This window comes from Euprymna scolopes, chromosome 14, assembly GCF_053919585.1.
Source record: "Euprymna scolopes isolate OS-2025 chromosome 14, ASM5391958v1, whole genome shotgun sequence".
In the NCBI taxonomy this organism is placed as follows: Eukaryota; Metazoa; Mollusca; class Cephalopoda; order Sepiida; family Sepiolidae; genus Euprymna; species Euprymna scolopes.
The window spans coordinates 22,426,498-22,452,671 of NC_136495.1; the positions used below are offsets into that span (position 1 = coordinate 22,426,498).

Below are 26,174 nucleotides of genomic sequence, written 5' to 3' on the forward strand. Positions count from 1 at the left end.
TTTCACAACGTTTCAGTCAATGTAACCTTTAACCTTCTGGGTTTGGCCTTCACCCCTGATCTAAAATGGGGCACGTACATCAGGTCTGTTGCCAAGGTCGCTGGGAAAATGGTAGGATCCTTCTACCGCTCCAGAAGATGTCTCACTACTGATGCAATTCTCTATCTGTATAAAAGACAAGTACGTTCAAGGATGGAGTATTGCTGCCACATCTGGGCTGGAGCTGCTAAAAACAGTCTATCCTGCCTTGACAGAGTACAAAATAGACTTTGTAGCTTAGTGGGGGGGGGGGGGCTTTTCTCTTCCTTGCAACCTCTCTCTCCCACAGGAGAGACGTTGCGAGCCTGTCTTTGTTTTATCATTACTTCCATGGCAAGTGCTCATCCAAGCTCCAATCACTGGGCCCCCCCCTTGCCAATCTTTCACAAAAAACACCCGTCTAGCTGAAACCACTGTCAGTAATTTTCCCCACTTTTTATCTGTGCCTAAATTAAAACGTAGATTCCATGAACAAAGCTTCTTTCTTAGAAATGCACGACCATGGAACTCTCTTCTGTTTGCCTGTTTTCCACCTGATTACAACTTGGATGTCTTCAAGTCTAACATAAAGAAGTTCCTGATGAACCGCCCCTTTAAATAAGACACTTTATCAAATCTCTAATACTAACGATTACTACAATACTATCACATTGATTACTGTACACACAATAACCCTTATCCCCGAGTGGCTTCCGGGTCTTGATAAGTGGTGACCTCCATGTAAAAAAAAAAGCCTTCTTCAGGTGTATCTTATCGAACTCGGGAATTTGCATGGAATTTCAAACAGAACCTTTTATTTAATTCACAGGAGTAGCATGCTCTTGTTCTATCAGCCATGACTGGGTACAAGTCCTAAGTAATTCGGAATTGTATTTTCGGTCACTCACACTGAGGATTGAACCTTCAACCTTCAGAATAAGGTTACTTTTAAAACTGAATTTTTCCAAGTACTCTAACAACTGTACCACAGGTCCTTGCAGTCCCGTGGTCATGAATGCATGAGTTCAATCAACATACAATGCAATTCACAATCCTTTCTGATCCATTCAGACAAAATTTAAAAAAAAATAGGAGGTATTACTTCTGGAACGTCCCTCATAGACCGATTTTCTCATTCTTTTTCATATACGTTTCTCTCTACATCATTATAGCTAGTTATTTCCTTATATTTTGCAGCATAGATAGTGTTGTGACCTTGCAGGCTGGTAATAATCAAAACAAACAAAAACACAAAGTGTATTAACAAAAGTTACAGAAATACACGTCATGATTCTGGGCCATAACTGCCACGAATCTCTCCCACAATGTTTACATGTAACTCTATTTATTGTCCATTTATTCCTTAAAGTCTGCTTATATATATATGAGTACATCAGATTATCTCACAACAGATAGATAGATAGATAGATAGATAGATAGATAGATAGATAGATAGATAGATAGATAAACAGTAAAGTATATATCTAATGAATTTGATTCCCAGCGCGACGTTCACACATACACAGGATTTTGGGATCATGGAATTAGCAGGCATGCACTCAAATGTCATCTCAACCTGATAAATAAAAACAGGCGTCATGTTCAATATGCATCTCTGCAGCTGGCAGAAGAGAAGGCAATGATGAAAGCCCAATAAAAGACCCCTTCAAATTTTTTTTTCCCCCTTTGTGCTGTTGTGTCCAATTTTAATTCAAGCGAGAGTTTCCTCTTGGAAACGATCGTGGGATGACTGCTTCGATAGTTGCTGTAATTGAACAGGGGAGACACAACGTATTTTATTGTCTGTGGCATGAGAGATTAGACCTCCTTTGAGAGGGGCGGTAATGTAAAAGATAGATAGATAGATAGATAGATATCAATGTATCTACGAAGCTCACGTTGTGTTTGTTTATGTTTATCTAATTACTGCTTAGCTTATCAACTATTCACTCAGTTTCTGTATCAATCTTGTTTTCTAGGTCAAGTCACGCGGCTAGTCTAGAGGATAATCAACTTATCTATTAAACATCTGCGTTCATGACTGTCATTTGTCATTCGAAAGTCAATGACAATTTATAAACCGAGAGTCACAAACGGATAAACCTTTTGATACTTTTGAACTTTCCTTGCTAGAGCAAATTCGTTTCAGTTAATTTTTTTTTTTTTTTTTTTTTTTTTTTTTTGTATTAGTCAGGACAAAATACAGTTTAAATTGTAACAAAAGGTTTCTCAACTGATTCTGGTAGGTTTTAATGTACTTTTTCACGTACTAAAAGTTTACCAAAGTATAACCCCTGAAAAGTTTTTTTTTTTTTTTTTTTTTTAAGATGGCCGCCCAAACTTTTGAACGCTCATAACTCTATAACTATCAACTCAAATGTGATGATCTTTGTATCGATTCCTACATTTTTGGGGGGCAAAGAACACATTAAGAGCATAAGAAATGATTTTGACTTATTATGTGCCAATGTTTTGGGGGTAGAGGTGGCATTTTCCATATATTTGACTGGATCTAACTGCATAACTAATTCGCATCTTTTTCTGTTTCAGATATGATTCAACACTGAATGCAAACACAGTCAGTCAAGCTTCTTGTCCGATCTGCAAAGAGGAGATTGAGGATTTCAGTGATAACTTGGCTGCAATTAAGTGGAAGGGGGCAAAAAGTATAAATGGTGCAATCTAAAAGACGATCTTATAATTGAAGCTGGTATGAAAGTGCATAAAAGCTGTCGTCAACAATACATTAATGTTAAAAACATTAAATACCATGTTGCAAAGAAAAGTAGTGTTTCTGTGTCAGGAAAGAGAACCACAAGAGGAGGTTTTGATATAGCAAAGGACTGCATATTTTGTGGATGTACAATTGATTTGGACAAGGGAAACTTTAGCTGGGTACGCACGGACAAATTTGTGAAAAAAATTTTTTGAGGTCTGTGAATCTTGTTAGATAATTAGGGACTGACTGTAAATTTACGAGATTTACATGCACCAGATGACTTTTATTATCATTCACGTAGAAGAAACTTTATGCTGGAACTTTGGAGTTCCAGCATGCCCCTAATGCCAAGCACAGAAAGCCAGGCTATCCTAAACATGAAGATAAGCATGAACTATTTCAGAAAATTTGTGCTTACCTAGAATGGAACAATGAGTCTGCTTGGTGCTCTCGCTCCTCGGTCTTTCCATCCTCCTTGACTCATGATTACTTAGCTTGCAGCCAGTCAATACCGATACTACATTTGGGAGGGGGTATTATTATTATTATTATTATTATTATTATTATTATTATTATTATTATTATTATTATTTACTCACTAGGAGAGGTCACACAGGCCATCATCAAAAATTTCTCTTTAAGAATAACTTGTGGTGTTCTCTGAAGTCTGGGTGTCAAAAAGTCTCCCCAGATTTCTAATACTCTCTACCTTTTTCAATTATCTTTGCAAATGAATTTGCATTATCACAACACCCGCTTACCATTGATTCCTCTTTGGCAGCCACCATTGGTCTTCACCGGAATTTGGATGGAAATAAGCCTCCCCAAGGTTCCAGTCCTCTTTGCGCTCATCCAGTGGAGGTCTGGTTAGTGCTCTCTCTCCTCGGTCTTTCCATCCACCTTGACCCTCACTTATTTGGTGTGGTGCCTGTTTATAGCGACACAGAAAAAAGGGTTTATTATTATTATTATTATTATTATTATTATTATTATTATTATTATTATTGTGGTTCTGTAAGGGTCTGAAAGAAAGACACAACTCGATATTTAGTTGAAACAAAATATATTGAGCAGTAAAATAAATACAACAAATAAAGAGTGTAATTATACGTCAGTCCGACTGCCACAAATGCGTGACTTGTGTATAACCGTGTGCTAACACCAAGAGACATATTCTGCCAATCTTTATAATAAGTGGAATAATTCATTATTATCTGTAGGATGAACACATCACATTCACTCTTCATCCAAACCTTAACTTCATAGGGGTCTAAGTATAGTTTACTCCTAGTGTTTATCACAATAAGGTCTGGCCACAGATTATGTAGATCATATCCCCAATTCTTTACAATTAAATTTAAGATCCACGATTTCTTTAGTAATACCATCCATTAATTTTGTAATTCTGTTTCGCAAGTTTATCAGTTAATTTGGTATTTCTACATTCATACAAGGAAACTGAACTGTTACAAGTTGGTATGATTTCAATAACTTCATATTTGCGACTCAGGTTGATACTGGTTTGTGCCTTCTCCTGAAAGCTTCGATCTCCTTTTGTTTGCATTTCAAAATAACTGTCCTTTTGGTGCTTTCCTGTTTGTAATATGTTTATTTTCTGCTAAAGCTTTAATTGTTTTCATTGCAGCTGCGCTATTTCTCAACGTTATTTCAAATTATATGCTTTGTTCTTTTCCGTGTCCTTTTTGGAGTTGCCATTTAATACGTCGTTAGTTGTTTTTCATAGACAGCTTGATTTTGAAAGGATTTCACATGGTATTTTTTTCACTTTTTGCTATTTCTTCAACTTACACATTTTCTGGCAAAAATTGTTGACTGATAAATCTCCAACTGATGCACCCAGTCTATGCCAAATAAATTCTTGGTGTTTCTTAACACAAACATTTAAAAAATTTTAGCAGTTCCTTTTAACGTAACATTGGTAATAATTTCACCCTTGAATTTTATTTTTTACCCATCACTGATCTAGCAATTTTATTGGTTTTAACATGATTGGTTTATTCAATCATTTTCATTTATGCCAATTGATTATGTACCAATCAGACCCAGAATATAATTGTAATTTGACTTTTTCAGGATTTTTACTTGTATGTACTTCCTTATAGTTATGCCATCCTGTCCGTCTGTTCTTGTGAATTTAAACTGAGTTTCATTTTCTTTATTCATTCTGCAATGTGAACTCTTATGTCAAACTTCATTACAAGTCAGACATGTTTTAACTCTTTAAACCAATGAAGAACTTTATGACGGCAACAGGGAGAGGTTAGGTGGTAATTTTTCCTGATTTTTATTTGTGTGACTTCTCTTTGTAGGAGAGTGATAAAAAGCTTTCTCTTTTGATTGACTTGTTTTTGAAAGAGAGTTAGAATCGTCTTTCTGAGTATCATCCTTACGTGAGCAATGCCTGACTCTTCAATATTTTAGAGTCTTGTTTGATACTTAAAACTCTTTAGCAGTGTCAGCTAAATTTTATAATGTTAAATTTGGTTTTCCTTTCAACTTAGCATTCTTCATCTAATTTCTAAGCCTTTCGTGAATAACACTTCTGTCATGAATATTAAGCATCTAAAATTATCCGCACTAAGTTCCGAAAGTTTGAAATCGTCATAGTGTTTATTTACGATTGACGTAGACATAAAGTAGTCTGCATTGACTTTTTTTGTTAAGTTTAGACATTCTGACTTTTTGTGGAATAGGGAAGTTTTAGGAATAAATAGTTTTGGCAGAAGTTTAACAGTTTTTCAGGGTAAAATGTAGTCCACGAAATTATTATGTTCGGTGGTCCTTAATTTTCGGAATAGTAAGGGAGCTTTTTTAGAATCTGCCCATTTTTCACAATCTATTTTATATAGATCTTCATACCTTCTGAAATAGGAAGAGAAAGTTTTGCCCTCGTCTGGAGAATAAATGAAATTGTAAATTGCACTCCAAATAGCATTTTGTAAAAAAGCATTTTCATTTTCGGTATTTTGACTCCTATTTGCCACTGTTTGAAATATTAATTCGTCAAATGTTTGCTGTTGTTGCAGTAACCTTTCTTCTATTGCTGTATTCCTTCGGTTTTCTGTTATCTTTTTTCATTTTTCTGTTGTTGTTGTTGTTCCAGTAAGAGTTTTGGGAATTTTTCTTCATTTTTTAGCTGGTGATCCATTTAATATTTAACCAAATCTAGCACACTAGACTTGAAGTCTTCCATGTTTAAAAAGTGTCTTTATAGATAGGGCTTTATAAATTACGATCTTATGTTATTAAGCAAAACATAAAACCTTTTTTTCTTCTTTTTTTTACATGGGGATCACCACTTATCAAGGCCCATAAGCCACTTGGGGATAAGGGTTATTTCGTGTGCAATAATCAGTGGGATAATATCGTAGTAATAGTTGGTGTTGGAGATTTGATAAAGCGTCTTACTTAAGGGGGCGATTAATCAGAAATTTGTTTATGTTGGACTTGAAGACGTTCAAGTTGTAGTCAGGTGGGAAACAGGCAAACGGAAGAGAGTTCCACAGGCGTGCACTTGTCAGAAAAAAGCTATGTTCATGAAATCTACGCTTTGATTTAGGCACAGATAAAGAGTGGGGGAAATTACTGACAGTGGTTTTAGCTAGACGGGTGTTTATCATGAAGGATTGGCGAGGGGGGGGACCAAAGATTGGAGCTCGGACGAGCACTTGCCATGGAAGTAACGATAAAACAAAGACAGGCTCGCAACGTCTCTTCTGTGGGAGAGAGGTTGCAGGGAAGAGAAGAGAGCATCCCCCACTAAGCCACGAAGTCTATTTTACAAGAAAAAAATTACCTTTTTAGTATGTTTTTCACATAAAAGTTTTTGCGGTTGAATTTTAGTCAGCAGTTAAAGGTTTATAATTTTGACAGGTGATACTTTTTATCTTCTAAGAAAGAAAAAGGTAATACAGTTCTGGAAGGAATAACATGAGATCACTCATTTTTGGAGAGAAAAATGGGAATTCACTAAAAAAAAAAATCCAACTTACAGATTTTTTTCAAAGTCTCTCAACAAAATTTTTTTTTTTGTTTATTTTCAGGTTGTTAAGATTTCACCGTTTTTTTCTCCACATTAAAAAGAACTTTTAAGGTGCTTGAATAAATGCTTTTGAATCCCTATCACCCGTGTGTTGTAATGTCTTTCCTAAAGTTTTGAGTAAAAGTTCCTTAAGAATTCTCCATTGCCAGTGTTGTGGGTGACAGAAGTTCCAAGTTCCTTAATAATCCCTCGTGGCCAGTGCTGTTAGTGACAAAGGTTTGAGTCTCTAAAAATTCCTTGTCGTCAGTGTTGTGATTCTGTAATGGTCAAGAAGAAGACACAACTCGGTATTTAGTGAAAACAAAATATGTTGAACAGTAAAGCAAATACAAGAAACAAATAAACAAACTGTTACGAATGCAAAAATCATGAAGAGTTTGTTATTATCCATAGGGTGGACGCACCAGAACAATTATTATCATAGAGTTTAGTGTAACAGATTGATTTCGTATATAAATTTCAAAATGATGGGTTAATTTTTTTTTTTTTTTTTTTTTTTTTTTACTCACGTTCACCCCTAACTGACATATCGCCACTTGGGCATCAGGGGCTAATATTTGGGATCATGCCTAGGAAAAATTAACAAAATGTTGGTTTACGTTATATTTAAACTTCTACATATCAGTACAGTAAGGGAAGCAGGTAGCAGGAAGGGAATTCCCAAAGTCTAGCTGTTCGAGGGAAGAAACTATTAGAGTAGAAAGATTTCTAGCATTTAGGGACTTCAACACGGAAGGGTGAAATTTTGTTGTTAAGCGGGTTTGTCAGGGATGTGTACATTGAGGGGGCACAAGTGCAATGAGTTCATCAGAGCACATTCCATTAAAATATTTGTAAAACAGGCACAGAGATGCGACAATGGGGCAGGGGTTAGAGCTTAGTTGATAAATTTGGAATGGTGGCTCAAATTTAAAGTGGGTTACAGTTTAGTTGGGGTATTCTAAAAGTTAACGTATTTACCATTAATGATAAGTTCGAGTGGCTGCAACTTAGAGTTAGGTTAGGGTTAAGAATATATTTGAGGACTATAATGAATATTTTCAGAAAGTAATATATTGGAATGTCTAACATCACAAAATCAAGCTCTGCGGAAAATACCAATTTCTTGCAGGAATTTAATAGCTCCTCTTTTGTCTTTCACCATTCATTCAATGCAAGAAAGCACAAGAAAAAATGGCCGCATAACAAATACATTGCGGCCATTTTTTCTTGTGTTCATATACAGGTTCACATTAGTTGTTTTTCGAGCCGTATAAACATTTTACATAAAGTAAAGCACTAAAAACTTATGCAGTTAGGTAGAAGAGTAACTTATCTTGCCTTTGGTAACATTTATTTGTTATATATTTGATTTTTTTTTTTTTGCCACTTTTTCGAATCTTTGTGGATTGTAAAACAAACTCAAACATTGACTTCATTTTATCGATTCAACGAAATGTATTGATTCAAACAAAAAATCAGCTCAAATACATTTTAACTCACCGGAAGTATTATTATTATTATTATTATTATTATTATTATTATTATTATTATTATTATTTATTTATTTATTTATTTATTTATTTATTTTTCATTTTTGAAAGTGTTATACTAGCGGAAAGGGGAGACAACAAAAATTAATGATTATTTTCTCACCAAACTTTTCTAGTAATTCAAAACAAGGTCAATAAATCACAACAGAAAACATAAAATAACTGAACATGTACTGAATTTAATTGTTAAAAATTTACCAAAGAGATTTTAAATAAATTATATTTAAAATTTAAAAATAAAATATAGCATTCAGTTAAGAATATTATAAAATGGGTGAAATGTATTTTATATAACGTTTTTTTTTTTTTTTTTGTTTTTTTGAAAAAGATACATTTCCTTAATTAAATAAAATAAAAGTTTTAAAAATTGTAAGAATCATTTTGGATTGTCTTCCCTTTCCTGTGCTATAACTCTTGCGAAAATGAAACAAACAAAATATACTTCCGGCGAGCTAAAGAGCACGTGTGCCTCAAATCTAGTAACATTACTAGTAATTTAATTTTAGACAAACGAACAGTAAACTTATATCAGTACTTTATTTGTTTTATTTTTCTTATACTTATATTGCAAAGGTGTTTTATAGAAAATTTTGGTGCTTGCTAAGATCGATTTTTTTAAATATGTTGTTTTAAGCAAAAACAACAGTACTTACTTGTCATGTAAAAAATAATAATATATCCAAAAATTATGAAAATTAATCGAGTAGAACAACTGCTATGGTGTTTTTAATAATAATAAAAAAAAAAGTATATCGCTATAAGGCTAAAAGAATGTGTTAGCCATTACACTGGCGAGAAGTGAGATAAATATATCCCCTGTATTCGCAATTTTCAAAGTGTTTACATCTAGGAAAAATGTCATTTTCCCCAGTTTTCCGTAAAAATTTCTTTTAACGATAAATAATTTCCTACTTGATGGATTTTACGAATTTTTGGATATATTACTATTTTCGACATGACAATTTGCTTAAAACTACATATTTTAAAAATGTCGATCTGTCGACTGTATTTTAACAAACACCAAAATTTCTTGACGCCATTTTCGTTTCGATTTTTATTTATTTATTTATTTATTTTGCAATTTCTTTTTCCATATCCTTGAGCAACGCCGGCTAATCTTTCTAGCTCTATCTATCTATCTATCTATCTATCTATCTATTATATCTATATATCTATAAAAGTGAACGTGTGTGTGTGTGTGTGTGTGTGTGTGTGTGTGTGTGTGTGTGTGTGTGTGTGTGTGTGTGTACACAGTTCCCTACGCAATAACTCTGTCAATTTTTAGTCTACAGACCCGAAATTTGATATACAGGATACCGAGATTTGGGAAAATCGATGTGATCGGTTTTGGCTAGAAATTTGGCGATTAAGGGGTCAAAGTTCAATGATTTTACCTTTGAGAACTCTACCAAACTTCTCCAACAATTTTGAGCCTACACACTTGAAATTTTAGATATAGGTTCCTTGGACATGGATCTAACTTAATAACTTGATTTGAGCCCAAAACAATAAATGTTAAGGGGGTCATAATAGGGATCAAAGTTAAAAAAAATTGACCGCTTTTTTTTTTCTTTTTTTTTTTTTTTTTTGCTCAACATACACCTCCAAATACCCGGGCAACGCCGGGCACCCATGCTAGTATATATATAAAAGTGAATGTGTCTGTGTGTGTATGTGTCTGTGTACATTTTCCTACGCAATAACTCTGTCAATTTTTAGTCTACAGACTCGAAATTTGATATACAAGGTAGTGAGATTTGGGAAAATCTTTGTAATCGGTTTTTGGCCAGACATTTGGCTGTTAAGGAGTCAAAGTTCAACGATTTGACTTTTGAGAACTCTACCAAACTCCTCCGACAATTTTGGGTCTAAACACTTGAAATTTTAGATATAGGTTCCTTGGACATGGATCTAACTTAATAACTTGATTTGAGCCCAAAACAATAAATGTTAAGGGGTCATAATAGGGGTTAAAGTTAAAAAAATTGACAGCTTTTTTTTTTCTTTCTTTTTTTTTTTTTTTTTGCTCAACATACACCTCCAAACACCCGAGCAACGCCGGGCTGAAATGTTAGTATGAAATAAAGTTAGTTTTTTGCTTGTACTTTACAATTAAATACCCGCCGTCGTCAACAGATGGTATTTCAACGTCATAATCGAGGAATGGTAAATAGAGACGCAGTTGCAGTGGTATCGGACGAGCGATAGCAAATGAGGAATGCATTTTGAACATTTCAAAATGAAATATGGCCGGGTCAGATGATTGTATTCAGGTCACTCTGGATTATGAATCAAATTTTCTGTTTATCTACGGTTTTTATGTGAATCATTTTAATTGCCTTTTTTATTTGTACATAATTGATTTTTAGCGTCTGAAGTAGCACGTCGGCCCATATGTGCACAATTACCATCCGCTTGTTTATTACGTGACAGGATAGTTAGCATATATAAATCTACTATTTGTCCGCAGACACCTGAAGAAGATGTACAATCATTGCTTTTATCTTAAGAGAGAAAGGCAACATTCTTTGTCCGTGTTTCCGCTTCTTTGAGAAGCCAGCTAGAGAAGGTCATGATGATGTCTACCATATCTAGGTTTAAAGTCGCCTTGAAACTTCGTTCAGACTATATATAGATGAAACTAAACTTTTTAGCTCGTCAAAAATGGGTAAAAATTATTGCCCATCGACTTAGAATGAGCATTTTATGCCAAATTAATGGTTGAATATGATTAAATTTGTGCTAACTTTTGCATTAAATACTAATCCCTATTAATCCCTGACTGTGCATCGAACGGATATCATAATAAAGATACAAAATTTCAGTCAGATCGGCCCAATAATTTATAAGAAAAATCGAACAGACAGACAGACTAAGAGAAATACAGATTGTTTACTATAAGAATTTAAGACTTAAAATTTTGTAGTAAAAACAACTTCTCTCCAACGCTAAAACATTTTAAACAAAACGATGTTATTTATAAGTTTAAATGCCTTATGGGGGAATGTAACTCCCATAATACTCATAAAACTAATAGCTAAATTGGTTTTACGACATTATATACCTATTTTTAAAAAAGCTGGTGATCGGTTGGACCCAACTAAAGATCGTCTTGTTAGTCTTCTCCCTGTTATTAGTAAAGTTTTTGAGAGGCTGGTCAATGATAAGCTTATTCATTTTCTGGAAAGTCTAGGCCTCTTGAGTGACGTTCAGTATGACTTTCATAGTTTTTGTTCAACAGCTGAACTATTAGCTGTTGTAACTCAACAGATCTGTCGGTTTATGGATAATTCAGGAGAGGGTAGGGCCATTACGCTTGACATTACGAAAACGTCTGACAGAGTATAGCATCCTGATTTTCTACATAAACTTGGAAGTTGTAGCATTTGTAGTAAAGTTTTTAACATTATTAGGTATTTTCTTTCGGGTCGAAGTTTGCAAGTACTTCTGGATGAAGTATCTTCATTTTCTTTTCCTATCAATGCCGGTGTTCCTCAGGACTCTATTTTAAGTCTAACATTATTACTTCTATCTATAAATATAAAAGCGAAAATGTATGTATGTATGTGTGTTCGCTTTTTCTGTGTGTCTACAAAAGGCTTTTTTCAGAGAAGCGGTTGCTCGCTTCACAACTTTTTAAAACTTTTTATAGCATATAAATCGTAATATCTCACAGTTAACAACGAAGCTCGCCTGTCTATTTAATTTGCTTGATTTCGGGAAGATAAACATTCAACATTTGTCGCTCGCCGCATGTGAGTTAGTCTTTTTCTTATAACATCTTGGGGGGGGGCGTTCAGCAGTAAATGAAATCCCGCAGTCAAACTTGACCTCATTAACTCATTAAAACGGGCACCTGCTAAATCCAAGTAATTAAATAAATTCAAAGGTGTTTCCGTTAGCATCTCGCGGTGGGGCAATGGTTAACATCGCACTTTTTTTTTTTTTTTCACACTTTAATTTACAACTTTGCTTCAACGGTTCGGGTTCGATCCTCATACTTACTTTTTTTAACCCCCCTCCCCACCTCCAAACACCCGGGCAACGCTGGGTACCCCTCGCTAGTCTATAAATATAAAAGCGAAAATGTGTGTATGTATGTGTGTTTGTTTGTATGTATGTATGTGTGTTTGTATGTCTCGCAAAAACTTTCCACACCGGTCACGGATTTTCGCCAGATCGGTATCATTTTAAACTTCCAACCTTCGCTTGACAAATTGGCCAAAAACGTTAATTCTTTCACCCTGAAATCAGTAGTTTTATACAGGGGGGGGGGGTCAGCAAAAACCGTCCTCTCATGACGAGTTCGCTTCTACGCATGCGTCATACGACGTCATAACCTGATTTACTTTAAGTATTTAAAAAAGTGACAGCATTTCGTGGACGTCGTCTTAGCTCAGTTGCTTAGAGCACGGCCTCATTATCTAAACGTTTTGGGTTCGAATCGTGGTGTGAGATGTCTTTTTTTTTTCGATTTTTTTTAATTTTAATATTGAAGCAGAATTATTTAAGCCATTTTTCACGTGTTTTTCAGATTTTTTTAACGTTCGTTTTTCTGTTTTTTTTTTTTTTACTTCGCTTATTCTTAGGTTTTCATTAACACCCCCCACCCCCGCTCGACCACACACACAAAAACACCTGGGCAACGCCGGGTACCCCCCGCTATTCTTTATATAAATGCCCTTCTAGAAAATATGATTAAGAAAACTACCGTTTATGTTGATGACCTCACTCTCTATTTTAGTATTGTTTCTCATACATCTTCTTTGGATCAGTTGAAATATGCAATTGATCTAGAAGTTTACGGGTTCAGTAATGGATTAGGTCAAGAAATATTTTGTTTCATGTAATTCTCATCTATTGTCTTTCAATCGTAGGTGTGCCCCTTTTCTTCCTGAGATTTTTATGGATGACTCTACTCTCGATGAGAAATCGACTCTAAAACTTCTTGATTTTTCGTCATCAAATCTTTCTTGGAGTTTGTATATTAAATCCATTGCTCTTTCCGCTTCTCATAAAATCGGTTCTCTTTGTCGCTTTAAACACTTTCCCACACCTGAGACTATTCTCTATCTCTTCAAATCTACTATCATGTATTATTGTTATATTTGGGCTGGTGAATCTGTATCCCATTTAAAGGTTCTTGATAAACTGCAGAAACGTATCTGTAATTTGATTGGCCTTATCCTTTCTTCTTCACTGCAACTTCTCTCTCACAGTCGTGATGTTGCTTGTCTCGGTCTTTTTAAAAAAATACTTTTATGGCATATGTTTTTCAGAATTGTCTGGTCTGTTCCCTGCTTCCTCTGTTCCAACTCGTTTAACTTGTTGGTCTAATGATCGCCATCAAGATTCTTATTCCAGTAGCTTCTTCCCAAGAACCACAGGTTTGTGGAACCTTCTTACTGCTGTCTTTTTTCCTCTTACCTACAACCTTGGTCTTTTCAAGACTAACGCCAATAACATCAAGACTATCTTTGCGATGATCAGCTTTCGTGTTTGTTAGCTAGCTTCATGTTTTGTTTCAAGCGATTTCCATTAAAAAAAAAATGTAGCAATAGTGCTACAAACTACTACAGGTCACGGTTAACGATTTTTTTTTTTTTTATCTATATTTCATTTCTCAGCTTGGAGCTGATTAATGCAAGCATTTAACTTCCATTCTGGATTATCCAATCAGAGGCCATCTCTCAGGCGATTTGAGTACACAACTGAAGTTGATAAAAAAGAACGCCTATAAAATTCTCTCTCTTTCATGGGCAGGCTAAAGCACTGCGAATAACTCTCCTACATTACTTGGGCCGACCACAAAACTTGACCAATAACCTTCCTACTGAGCCCACGGGTTCTGGCATAAACAATACCTAAGAATCCACCATGGATACCACTGCACACATGTGGACTAAATAATGTAATACACACACACACACACACACACACACACACACACACACACACACACACACACACACACACACACACACACACACACAGATTAAAATACACACACAGACACGGCCTGACTGCAGCATACAGATAGACTCCCTTATACAAGCTTTCTCATATATGAACTCTTCTTTGTCCCTTACAAACAAGACATTTATCCTGCTCATGGTCTCTCTAACCTTTTTGTTTTCATCCATAACTATTCGTTTACGAATAACTTTCTCTTTCATTCCACTTTGTTTATGTATTAACGAAAATGATTTAATAAAGTTGTTTTGAATATAAAAAATGAACTTTGTTCTATTTCTAGATGTATACTCAATTTTTCCTTACAGACAAAACTCCTGTCTTTTTCTTTGAAGACTTTGAAGACTCATCCTTCAGGAAGTCATTATCGAAATTCATTCTTCATGAACTTTTTATTTTTCAATGTCTGAACAAGTTGTTGAATACAATTTATTAATTTTGCATGGATAGATTATGTTACTCTTTCTTTTCGATATTGCCTTTCTGTTATAACTTTTCTAGTTAAAAGATGTTACAAGGAAAACAGAATAAAGTATAAAAATATATTAACAAAAACATACAAAAGTGTCAGTTTGTTCGTCTAGCCAATGAACAAGTTCTGTTGATCCTTCGGATCTAGATCCTGCATTAATGCCTTGTCTTCCGGTATATATGTATATGGATCAGTTCATTCGCAGGTAATTTCACCATAACACTTTCCCTGTACAATTCTTTCACTTAAGTACGAAATACATTTTTCCGATAGGACTATAGAGGTTATTTTTGTTTTGCTAGTCTAGAATGCCTCTTTTGGGGAGCTGAATTCTCAGTTATGAACAGAGACATATTTTTTTACATTAGCTGTGTACGAAATTTAAAAAATTCTTTAGAAAAGTTAAAATACAAAAAACTTATCCAGGTAGGTAGAAGAGTAATTTATGTTGCCTTTGGTAACATTTATTTCTTGTATATTTGTTCTTTTTTTTTACTCCATTTTTTCTTTGTTAGCTATTGTTAAAATGCCTCAAAATCTTGATGTGTATCCCATTTACACCCATTTAAAAGCATGTGGCACCAGCCGAAATAAACATTATGTTAAATTTTTCCTTACAAACAAAACTTTTATCTTTTCTCTAAAACGTTCCTTGAACACTTTGAAAAATCATTCTTCCAGAAGTCTTTATATTTCATTGTCTTAACAAGTTGTCGAATATAATCAATGAATTTTGTATGATTAGACATGATTGATTAAAAATTAAGAATAAATTAAGATAAATGTACAAAATGTTTAACGATTTTCTTCAATTTTGACCCATTTTTGACCCCTTAAAAACAATTTTAACCGGCTAAAGACCCATAAAAGAACGACCCATAAAAATTCTAATCCTTTGAGGCCCAAGCGCCGCTCTGCAACTTTTAGTTTCGGAGGAGATAGAGTTTGAAAATATGACAGACGGACAGACATATAGCTGTTTATATATTAGATTATGTCTTTCTTTTTGATATTAACTTTCCCTCTACAATTCATTCACTCAAGTACCAATTTCTTTTTTTCCGACGTTTTGTCTGTTAAATTAAAGGATGCCAGCATCCCAGGCATTACCTCTTCCTTTCAAAGATGGGATAGGTTTTATTGCGTGTTAATTGGGTCGTCCTCGTTCGTGAGAAAGTGCCAGCAGGATTATAGAGACTATTTTTGTCCCCAGTCTAAAGTGCCCTTTTAGGGAAGCTGGATTCTCCGCGATAAGCATGGACATTGTGTTCAACTCCTTCCTCATGAGGAAACAAGTAAAAAGGAACTACTAATAACTACTTATGTTCAACAACAATGAGCAACGTAATTACGGTTACCACGTGTTTTCTTGACTACACCTTTCTATTACAGTTACAAATGTAATTTACTAAACGACCCTGAAAACAGAGATCTACACAGACTTGCTGTGTCTACTGAAATCTCTGTGGTGATTAATGTGAACATTTCAACATTCCATCTGTTTTTTTTGTTTTGTTTTTTTTCCTCATTTAGACATTCTGTAAATAACCGGGGAAAGTACACCAGAGAATATTGCAATTTCTTTCAGAGCAGACACCTATTAATTAAGAAAGAGATTTCTAAAGCCAAGAAGATTGGCTCATCAATCTACAATGAAATCGTCCACGTTCAGCCCTCGATAGAAAGAGAGGGTGAATTTGGTCACTACCAGATTTGGGGAATACTAGGCACTGAATAGCTGAAATGTACATGTGGCTATTGATATTCTCTAGAAACTTCCGTTTCAGTTAGAACTAGACTACCGGCTAATGCAAACATCACCCTAGGTATTCCCAAAAAACGACAGAACCTTCTTTATAGGGTTGCATTTTCTGATATCTTTTGAAGAAGTAAAAACACCTCCCCGCAAAAAAGTAAAGGGTAAAACTGTGGGATGGATAGGATGGAGGTTGTGTAGAATGATGCAAGACCTTATAGGGGTGATAAAGTTATAGGGGTGATGAAGTTATAGGGGTGATGAAGTTATAGGGGTGATAGAGTTAAGGTTATGAATGATGGGAAATAAATTAACAGAAGGAAGGGGTTAAAAAAAAAGAAACAGCAGCACTCATCCTAGGCGAGTTGAACCAGCTTCCTTCAGAAGAGAAAGTTTCAAGGGAATATCCAGTTGACAAATAATCTCCAGTTGCATTGATATCCCCTTTAGCGGGGGGGGGGTGACAAGATTAGATTTTTGCAATTATTTGCATAGATATGTCGACATTCTCCTACATACAGCGCCTGGTACTCTCAAATGGTCACCCACCTCATACTGACCCGGCTGAACGTTGCTTAACTTTACTAAAGATCGTACGAGAACTGGTGTGCCAAGGTGATTATGCTGTATAGATGATCAGGAGATTGTAGAGTATGAGATTGGTTTTCAAGCTGTGAAAACTTTAGTTGGAAATACAAACAGCTTACACATATAATCTTGTCTGTGAGTCAGGTGCAAGCAGAGCAATTAATTTGGCAAACCAGAAAGAAATTTGGTAAGGTTTAATCGGAGGGGGGAGGGGGGCCCTTTTTACTTCTGTTTTAAAAGTGTCCTTTTAAGAGGAATGTATTTTAGGCCTGTGCCCCACCGAGTAGAGTGGACTTTATGTTCATTATTATATTTTTGCCGTTATTTTTTCCACTTGAGCACCTGCCCTGAAAAAGTTCTCAGCACGTCACTGCGGTTAACTCACCTCTCCACGTGGGCGTGGGCAGAACATGGTTATTTAAAATGAGTGCTTAGTGGCTTAAGGCAACACAAACAGATACTAATTACTTCATTTCACAATAGCCAAAACGACTGGATTTGACATTAAATAACCTCAAAATGGTCGATATACCATAAAACAAACAACCAAAACAAGCGATGAAGATATAAAGAACTTGAAGCATAAAATCTTTTACCAGAATGGCTGGATTCAGCATCAAATAACTCAAAAACGGTTAATATGCTATAAAACAAAACAAACAGCATAAATGAATATTTGAAAATATAAAGAACTTGAATCATAAAATATTTACATGAAAATCCTTGGATTCGGCATTAAAGAACCCAAAAATGGCAGATATGTAATAAAACAGGATAACACAATTAAATCATATCCTTTATCAGTACTCCTTTCTTTCTGGGAGAACCACAAAAATAGGAGCTTGACTCTGACAACACTCTTCATCCTAATAAAATGAGTCATGTCCTTTCTTTTCTTTCTTTTTTTTTTATTTATTATCTTCCCTATGAGAGCAAAATGTGATACAAGGACGTCTCCAATGTGAGAGAAAATCAGCTCCCCAAAAAGGGGTACTCTGGCAGTAAACAAAAATACAAATTGCCTTAGTATAAAAGGGTTTCCCTTACATTGACTAAGGACAAATTAACTTATGTGTATCTATTTACTTGCCTCCCCACACAAAGTCGGTTTTTAATGTGTTGAAAATCCAGCTCCCCAAAAAGGGGCACTCTGGATAGAAACAAAAATGAAAATTTTCTCAGTCATGAAGGATTTCTCCTCCACTGACCGAGGACAGAAAAGGTGAAGTGTAGCATCAGAACCAGATACTAGGATCTTAGCCCGAAGGCCAGCTATCTTATTTCTTTTGGTGGATCTAAATTGTGTTCACAAGTAATGGCCAAATTTCAGATCCATTTCTGAAACCTTCTGTAATTAATAATAATTATGTACGTACAAACATATCAACACATTCTTTGTCTATACTTTATACATTTCTTATAGATTTAGTACCGCTTCCATTGTCTTCCCATTAAAGTTTTATACATATGATCCATATTTCATAAAAATAGGAATTTATGAACCACACTTTCATTCCCATTTCTGCAAACGTTGCTTACAACCACGATTTCAATTTTTTTTTTTCATTTTTATCTCTGCTAGTTAATTCTTCTGAAAAGAAAAGCATAATTTTTTGAAACTCCATGGAATAAGGAAATAATTTTTATTATATTCTCTGTGTTTGAACATTTGATGATTCAATAAATAATATACATTTTCAAGCTTCATAATTTAAAATATTTTTCACATATCGTATATGCTAGAATTTAAACCCATTAAAAACGGACAAAAGTTATAGCCCATTGACTTCGAATAGAAGCTTTATACCAAATTAATGGTTGAATGTTTCCAAATTTGTGCTCATTTTTGCATTAAATACTAATCCATATTAATCCCTGGTAATACCTAACTATCCATCGAACAGATACCATAATACTTAGTTTGCTGCACCTTATCATAAAGGTTGATTCAAAATTTCAGCCAGGTATGTAATAGAGCGCGGACTGTATGCAAATGCCGAGCTATGTGTGAAGTGACGTCATTGTAAGGAAAAAGATAAAGTCTATAAAAAGAATGTGTGCATGGACCGAAGATCACGTTTATGTAAACAGCCGGAAGAAGGAGTAACAGCAACAACAGTAGTCATGTATATGCCTACACAATCACAACACAATTATTGACAGCAACAGTAGATTTCGACTTGCACGTGAACACTAAGACATATACACATACTAGGATTTTTTTTTTCATTTCTGTCAAAGAGAAGGAGGACAATCACGTTTTATTCAGGGAAAGTACCCGAAAATAAATGTTGTTGTTACAACGGAAAAAAAGCCTCAGGTTATTACTTGTCTTCTGTTCCTTGTGACGTATTCTGCTATGACTTGTTGGGTTCTGAGTGTCTACATGTTCATGAACGCGTACATGTGTGTACTATGTTACAGGTCGGCCCAGTAGTTTCCAAGAAAAAGTGGAACTTAAATACGAATCTGTATTGATCCCTAACTGTGCATTAAATGAATACCATAATACTTAGTGTGCTCTAATTCATCATAATAAAGTCCATGAAAAATTTCTGCTAGATCAATCCAGCAGTTTACAAGAAAAAGTGGGCAAATAGAGAGACAGGCAAATAGACAGACAAACTAAGAGAAATATAATATATATATATTAATGTTGGGGCGACTAATCAGAATCGGAAGCCAGAATCGCAAAAAATCAGAACTTTTTTATGTATCGGAATCGGTATCAGAATCGGAAAAATTTGTGCTAATTTCTGATGCCAAAAACGATTCTTTTCATTGTTTATATTTTTTGTTTTTGTTTAGAACTTATTTTTCCTTGGATCATATTAATGATGAAATGATAAATATTTATTGACGTTAAACTATCAGTAAAACTAAAATCTATAGATAATTTCCACAAGTATGTTTTCATGTTTGTGAAAATATATTATAGAATAAGAGACAACGAAATGGAGTTTCATTCTATATTAATAAACAACTTTATTTGTCATCTTCGTTAGTAGCGTTAGTAGAAGAGAGATGTTTATTAATATAGTAGTTAGTAGAAGAGAGTTGTTAATTAATATACTAGTTAATAGAAGAGAGTTGTTTATTAATATACTAGTTAGTAGAAGAGAGTTGTTTATTAATATAGAATGAAATGGAGTTTCATTCTATATTAATAAACAACTTTATTTGTCATCTTCGTTAGTAGCGTTAGTAGAAGAGAGATGTTTATTAATATACTAGTTAATAGAAAGAGTTGTTCATTAATATACTAGTTAGCAGAAGAGAGTTGTTTATTAATATAGAATGAAATGGAGTTTCATTCTATATTAATGAACAACTTTATTTGTCATCTTTGTTAGTAGCGTGTATAAGAGAGAAACAGGTTAGTATGAGTTCAGTGTTTATGCATAAAGATAGATTTAATATATTGCCTGCTTGTTGAGGAAAGAACAGCTCAGTCCACACGTGTTTATAGCTAGTAGTCGCCGGGACGAAGGAAGCCAATTAAAGAAGAAAGAAAGGACAAAGTTTTCAGTGTGTTTGTGTTGTTGTAGGAGTGTGTGTCTGATAGTAGAGACAGGACAAAGGGTGTGTGTGTGTGTGTGTGTGTGTGTGTGTGTGTGTGTGTGTGTGTGTGTGTGTGTGTGTGTGTGTGTGTGTGTGTGTGTGTGTGTGTGTGTGTGTGTGTGTTCTTTAGCATGATTAGCATGATAAAGAATGTTCGTTTGGGTACCACATGTGGAAACAAATGGGAGTGAAGAGAGCCATTGTTAGCTCGTTGTACTCACGTTTGGCCTGGGGCCCAAGCCCCACGCTAATATGTGTTGCCCGACAGGGTCAAGATGAAAGAGGGCTTCAGATTTTGCCTTTATATTGTCATGTGATTGAGAGCTGGCTTGTGATTGGGCAAGCCAGGGAGAAAATGTATTTCAAATCTCGAGTCACAAGAATTAGCTTCTGCCTGTGATTGTAACGAGTATCGGCTGCTACAGATACCCCTTTGTTGGAATGGTTTTCGGAAGAAAACCAAAAATGTTTATCGAAGTAAATGAAAGGTTCTTACCATTTATTTATTTCAGTGTGTTAAAATGTTCAATTCTTGTCAGCACCTATTTCATATAATTATTATGTCAATTTTGAATCTTTTCCACCCTGACTCGTTAGAAGAATAAGAACTTAATAACTTTAAAAGAAAATAAAAGTAATTCAGGCATAATTATTTAAATCTTAAAAAGTCTGAAGAGTAGTTGCATTGTTTTTATGATATTTATGCCATCTTTTCGCCTTATTTGCTTCATAACGACTTTTATTCCTATTTCATTATACGATGAGTGATGTTATTCCAATATGAAAAAAATTATTCTTTGAAATTATATTGTTTGGTAGAAAGAAATTTGCAAGGTTAATAATAGTTCATAGAAAAACATGTGGACTATTTCTATTTTTTTTTATTATCTTACTTCCTTCAGGAATCCAAGAATGTTTGAACTGACTAATATGTGCCTACACACACAGCACAATTATTGACAGCAGCAGTAGATTTCAACTTGCACATGCATACAAAACTTTTTTTAAAATTTTCCATCAGGTAAATCGCTTTGTGATTTTTAGAACGGATTTCATTGAGATCAATATATTTCAACAATAAAATGGGGCAAGACACCAAAAACAAAATGAAGGATGCTATCTTTTCAACAGATACGAGTATGTGTGTAGCCAATGTGGAGTCGGGCAAGGATTATCTCCTCCTTTTTCATTTTTTAAACTCTACTAGTTCCCTTTAGTAGATTGTTAAGTTTAATGAATGTCCACTATAGCTTGTGATCTATACGGAATAATCATGTTGGCACACCAGTTCTTGTTAGATCACTGAAGTTTAGTAACGTTGAGCCATTTGGAAATATCAAGCACTGTATGTCAGATGTCAACACCTCCCTGCATGACTGCAAAAACTTAATGTCGTCATCTCTCCTAATGGAGATATATATGTGATTAGGGACTATTTGTGAATTTCATACCTTCTTGAAACTTCTTTCTTTTGGAGGAGGTTGCTTTAACCCATCTAGGGTGTGCTGCTTCAATACAGTCAAGGGTATTATAGTTTGTTGATGTAAATTTGGAAGTCAAATCACATGTGAAATTAGAGAAAGCATAAAAAAACACATACAAACTGCAAAAATTTATTCTGGAACTGAAAGACAAAATATTTATTTAACAATGACAATAATTTGGCGTCTCCAAAAATGGTACTGTTCCAGCTTTTGAGACAGACAAAACCGACTTTTTGTTCGGCATCGTCACGTTTATGTAAACAGCCGGAAGAAGGAGTAACAACAACAACAACAACAGTAGTCATGTATATGCCTACACAATCACAACACAATTATTGACAGCAACAGTAGATTTCCACTTGCACGTGAACACTAAGACATATACACATACTAGGATTTTTTTTCATTTCTTTTTGTCTGTGCAGATGTTCTATGAAGTTTGCATCTTATTTGTTGCTGGCAGGACTACTCGACATTGCCCACGACAAAAGTATAACATATTCCTATTTAATACTTCTATCTCTATTCCTATGATTCTCCTGTCCACTTTCTTCTCTGCCCAACCCATTCCTTTCTCTTGATATATATACACACACACTTTTATAGATTAATCAAGGAATGTGTCCGTATAAAGGAAAATAACCCTTAAAACAATTATAACAAATAGATGGAAAACAGAACTTCTCCCCACCCACAAAATCTGCGCCAGTTTAGGGCCAAAAAATTAATATTTTTTTTCTAAATTTTATTCATCCAGGACAACGCAGATCAAGAAAATACCAAATTTGGGGGCGTGTTTTTTTTTTTTTTTTTGTAGTTTTGGACTTTTACCTGGACATACAAACATACACACATACACACAAACAACTGCCCTTTATATAATAGATTGACACTGTATTAATACTAAGGTTTTCTATGAAGATACAAAATTACTTTGCAGCTGAGATCAAGATGTAGTATCTGTTTTGTCCTTAGTTGGTAGAGGAGAGCTCCTTCTATACTGAGGCATTTTTTTTTGTCCCAATCCAGAATGCACCTTTTTGAAGAGCTGGATTTTCTTAACATTAAAAACTGACCTTGTGTCTAAATCGGCAACTCCCATGGGGCAACAAGTAAATGGGGACTTTCAAGATAAAATGAATACATTGGAAAGTCCTATTTGTAATGGAGTTGAGAAGAAAGAAAGAGAGAGAGGTTAGAAAGAAAGAGAGTGTGTGAAAGAAAGGAATAGAGAGTGTGAAAGAGGAATGTAGCAGCTATTTCTTTCCCCTTGCAGAGAACAACTCCTGTAAGATGATATGGTCACAACCTCCAGAGTGTATTAATTTTGACTGAATCTTTGAAGGCCTACATCCCGACTCTTTGGGATATATACAGCAGTTGTGCCGTGCTTCCACACACCAATGTAGAAAGGCATCACTCCTGCACTGTTCAATTTGATCCTAAGCATGCACTATCTCAACTAGAAGATATACTGCCTGAAGACTTTCGCTAGCTGACCTTTCTTACTTTATTATTAGAATCTTCACAGTGCTATTGTTTAAACTTCCAGCAACCTACACCCAATGGTGTCACTTGAATAAATAGATATCTTTTGTTGTTCATAAAAAGGCTTCGTTTTCCTTTCGTTTAATTACTGTTTTATTGCACAAAATATTAGAAGAGTTAGTCTTACAGTCCCTGTGATGATAAGCTGTTACAAATATTTTTGAACCTAGTATCCGTCCTTGTGGTCGAGATGGTTGCGTATTTATGCGGTTAGAATAAGATGTTGAATTTTATTCAAGATGGTGAGGGTATTTCCGCACACATAGTGGAACTCATCAATTAATTGCATCAACATTATTTCCAGAACTTCCTCTTAAAAAACTTACTTTCTTTAGTGCTTCAGTTGGGAAGCTTTACATTCAAATTCAATACTCAGAGTGGTTCAAACGGAAATATCCCCTTTAAACAGGAACTCTCTCTCTCTCTCTCTCTCTCTCTCTCATTTGCACTAAAGAAAACCAAGGGTTAAGTCAACATCTTTTAATGCCTGAGATACCCAATGAAGGGAAAAATTGGAGCTTACCTTAACACTGCTTTGTCTTTACTGCTCAGCATATCCTTGTTCTAGCTCCTCAACTCCCGCTAAAGGTTTTGACTTGCAAAAGAGTGCACTTCTAGTGCAAGAGCTCTTTCTTAGTGGATGGGGGTGACAAAATGTCTCACTGTAATACCATTTTAAATTGCAGCAATTTAAATATACACCCAATAGTATAGGTCACTTAAATAAATATTGTTGTTGTTTATAAAGGGCTTTGGTTTCCTTCCGTTTGTTAAAAAAATATTATAGTAGTTGGTCTTACTGTCCATGTGAAGCTAAGCTCCTATAGGATGAGGGAGAAAAAAAAAAAAAAAAGAAACTTACCGATGCCACATATTTGGTTCTGATCTTCTTTAGTAGCTCAATTGACATGGATTGCCGCCATAGTTGTTTGCAATGAATCATAGTTTTTTTTGTTTCCATTTTTATTTTCTTGCTCCAGATATTTTTCTGATTTGTTTTTTGTTTGTTTGTTTGTTTGCTTTTTCTCTATTTACATCCATCTTAACTTTTAGCAACCTACACCCACTGGTGCAGGTTATTCCAATAAATATTTTGTTGTTATTTATAGAAGGGATTTGCTTTCTTTTCATTTGGCATCCCTTTTATTACACAAAATATTATAGAGGTATTTGGCTTTTGGGCTAAGATCCAAGTGTAGTATCTGATCTGATGCTACACTTAAATTAATTCGTCCTTAGTCGATGTAGACGAAACCCTTCTCTACTAAGGTAATTTGTATTTTGCCTACTGCCAGAGCGCTCCTTTTTGGGGAGCTGGTTTTCCCCTACATTAAAATTGATCCTGTATCACATTTTGCTTTTGTGGGAAAGCAAATGCATGCAAAACTATATTAGAGGTTGGTCTTAAAGTCAATGTAAAGACCAAGCTACTATAAAATGGTGACCTTTGACGTGTATGCTGGAAAGGTGGCAAATAAAAAAAAATGTCAACGAAGCTGAAGAGTATTGCACTCTAGTTCTGTAATAAACGTCTAGGAGAGTGGAAAGTGGCCTTGGTTTATTTTCGGTAGCTTTGTAACTCTTGCTTCTTTTATTTTGTTCTTTAGTCCTCACATTCCATAGGCGATGTTTCTGACAAGTAGATATCATTTTCTGTTTATAAAAGGGCTTTGTTTTCCCTCTCGTTTGCCGACCATTTTGTCTTGTTCCTATTTTGTTGATCAAGATATTTTTCTGAATTGTTTTTGTTTTGTGTTTGTTTGTCATCCCCCTCATTCACCAAACGACAGTTAAGCCGCTAAGTGGCACACTGATTTCAACTCTCCTAACACTCAATTACAAATCAGCAATCATAAGAGTGGCCATTTTACATCCACGTCACTTCTTCCGTCTTTGCTCTCTTTTCATAGCAAGCAAACAAAAAGAACAAAGAAAAAGAATTTGCTTTATTTATGTCGCCATTGGCATATTAGTAAACAAAAACAATATACAAAAACGGACAAGAATAAAGAGTTCGTTATATAATCTGGGCATTTTTACAATAGCCAACAAAATAAAAAAAAATAGAGTGAAAAATAAATGCAAAACAAGTAAATGTTAGCAAAGGCAAGATAAGTTACTCTTCTACCTACCTGGATATTTTTTTTTATTTTTAAAGCGTTTATTTACTTTGAAACAAAGTAGTGTCAAGTCTGTTGAGTTAGAATGAAAAAAAAATTACAGTATTGTGTTGATATTTAAACCCTTGATAATTGTTTCAAAGTCAAAAATTAAACAAAATACTTGTAGTACGTTACATTTTTGCATGATTGGTGACATTTATTGAACAGATTTCTGCCAGTATTTTGTTTAATTTTTTATTTTTTTTTTGCGATTATCGAGGGTCTCAATAGCTATAACAAAACTGCTCTCTTCTTTCGTTTTAACTCAAAAGACTTGACACTAGTTTTGTTTCAAAGT

General features: G+C 34.7%; 1 long non-coding RNA gene across 2 annotated transcripts; it reads right to left on the reverse strand.

The window, feature by feature from the left end:
- Positions 1–1,701: 1,701 nt before the first annotated feature.
- Positions 1,702–25,613, reverse strand: LOC145292905 (uncharacterized). 2 transcript variants are annotated; one of them, XR_013869614.1, is made up of 3 exons: positions 24,577–25,613; positions 6,751–7,057; positions 1,702–3,665 (listed from the first exon to the last, which is right to left on the reverse strand). It is a non-coding gene; the product is annotated as an uncharacterized LOC145292905 (long non-coding RNA). The 2 variants fall into 2 exon arrangements; XR_013869613.1 differs by lacking the exon at positions 6,751–7,057.
- Positions 25,614–26,174: the final 561 nt, after the last annotated feature.